Below are 2,429 nucleotides of genomic sequence, written 5' to 3' on the forward strand. Positions count from 1 at the left end.
TGAAAGACGGGAAGAGTCACCTTGGTTTGTACAGTTTTGCTTTCGCCTTCTTTTTATTCTGCGCTGTAATTGAATAATTCCCCTTGTAATCCACGGACGTTGCCTATAAACACGTTTTTTTTTGTTTTAGGAACAAATCGTTCTAAGCAGTGGTTGATAATGTCTTTAAAACGGCACCACAGTTTATCTACGCCCTTTGCGTCATCGAATCTAGATAACGATGATTCTAGATAATCCAAGATATCGACGTCGTCGGCGTTGTTAAAGTCATGCACATAAACAACTGGACGCTTAGAGGCCGCCATTGATGATCAACATTGCAAGTCATCAGGACACAACATTGTCACTCAAATTTGTACAGACAAATATTAAGTCCAGTACGGAGCTTGCAGTTTTTTCCGCTCGGATAACCTCATTTACGACTTGCGTTAGGTTCAGGTTAAACATCATACCAAGAAGCAATTCAGACGATTTGACATCTACGTTGCCTACCTCAAGGTTGCTCCAATCTATTTTGGGCAGATTGAAATCACCCTCAAGAATAACGTTATCTTTGTTAATGAAGTTAGCAATTGTGAAATCGTAAATTATTTTCATCGTGGACAGTGGGGAATCAGGAGGTCTGTAGACCGCTCCTATTAGATACTTTTTGTCACAGAAAGTAATTTTGCACCATACACTTTCGGTATCTGGAAGATCGTTCACCACAAGGCACACGATTGATTTTTGAGAATTACAGCAACACCGCCCCCCCCCCCCCCCCGCGTTGGGCGGTCTTTTCGTACCATCTTGTAAGCAGGTGGTAGTATTCCCTCGTCGTTTATATCTGCGTTGAGCCACGTTTCTGTGACAACTACAATATGCGGATTATATAGCATTAGTATGTGTTCTAACTCGCTAACTTTATTGACGAGACTTCTGGCGTTCATATTGATAAGTCTGAGCGGTTTTGTTTTTGTGTCCCACGATTGTCATTGATTCGGGCTTTATACCTTACCTCTCAGCTTTGTTCGGCTGGCGGTGTTGTCATCCCATACGAAAAAGTCAATTTGAATTTTGTCGTCGAAAAGTTTAACTCGGGAACCGGTTGCTTCTAATCGTTTTGAACAAAGATTTTTGTACCTTTTAATTTGTTGCAGTTCTGAAATGCCCGCATTTTTTCGTTGTAGTCCCGAAAGTTCATTATTATAGGTCGGGTGTGTTTTTCACGTTTTTTCCCTAGCCTATGAATTCGCTCCACTGTCTCTATTTTTAAACCGAGGTGGGCATGAAAAGGCCCTCAAGCACCGCGGATCGAACGTCGTCGCTGGTCTCTTTTTTTGGCTCGGGAATCCCAAACATAATCAAGTTATTTTTCCTAGACCTATCCTCCATATTCACCAGTGCTTTTTGCTGAAGTTTCAGTTTCTTGTAGTTGCTTTACCGTAGTAACCAAGTTCCCAATGTTTTCTTCGTTTTTTTTTTTGTACCTTACCCAATTTGGTTTCTATATCATCGATTATTTTGTTCATCCCATCAAAACTTGCCAGGAGTTTTGTTTGGTTAGCCTTAATGTCTTTCACGTCATCTCATTTGCTTTTGGCTTTCGAGTAGTTCTTTCATCATGTTTTCGAGATCGGGGACGGGATTCGTCTCCACATCCCCAGAAAGTATTAGCAACATCAATTTTTGAAAATAGTGCACAACAGAACAAGACACTTTGCGGCACAGCAGCAAGAATAGAAACCTGTTGTCGCTTCTATAGCAGCTACCATATTCTCGGCTACTAACCTGCTCGATGAAAAACAAGAGCGGCATTTCAGTCGACGTGCTCCCAGCGTGGCTGCTGTGCCCACTGAAGGACGGCTTTGCTAGATCCAAGTTTATGCCGCGGCTGGGGAATCCCATGGTTCCAAGCTCCCGATCTTTCCATTGGTTACGTTCAACGGTAGGCCATGACGGGAATCATTGCCTGCCGTGGCTCGTGACGAAGATTGTTGAAGTCCCGGTGTTTGCTTGGCCGGAGATTACTGACAAGCTCAAGCCAAATGCGTGCGTCAGCAATACCTGCTCGATGAAAAACAAGAGCGGCTTTTCAGTCGACTTGCTCCCAGCGTGGCTGCTGTGCCCACTGAAGGACGGCGTTGCTAGATCCAGGTTTATGCCGCAGCTGAGGAATCCCATGGTTCCAAGCTCCCGATGTTTCCGTTGGTTACGTTCAACGGTAGGCCATGACGGGAATCCTTGCCTGCCGTGGCTCGTGACGAAGATTGTTGAAGTCCCGGTGTTTGCTTGGCCAGAGATTACTGACAAGCTCAAGCCAAATGCGTGCGTCAGCAATACCTGCTCGATGAAAAACAAGAGCGGCTTTTCAGTCGACTTGCTCCCAGCGTGGCTGCTGTGCCCACTGAAGGACGGCGTTGCTAGATCCAGGTTTATGCCGCAGCTGG

General features: G+C 44.9%; 1 pseudogene; it reads right to left on the reverse strand.

Annotated features, from left to right (window-relative positions):
• Positions 1-343: 343 nt before the first annotated feature.
• On the reverse strand, positions 344-818 carry LOC120850075 (annotated as a pseudogene).
• Positions 819-2,429: the final 1,611 nt, after the last annotated feature.

The sequence above is a fragment of the Ixodes scapularis genome, unplaced genomic scaffold (assembly GCF_016920785.2).
Source record: "Ixodes scapularis isolate PalLabHiFi unplaced genomic scaffold, ASM1692078v2 PGA_scaffold44__24_contigs__length_19508400, whole genome shotgun sequence".
Taxonomy (NCBI): Eukaryota; Metazoa; Arthropoda; class Arachnida; order Ixodida; family Ixodidae; genus Ixodes; species Ixodes scapularis.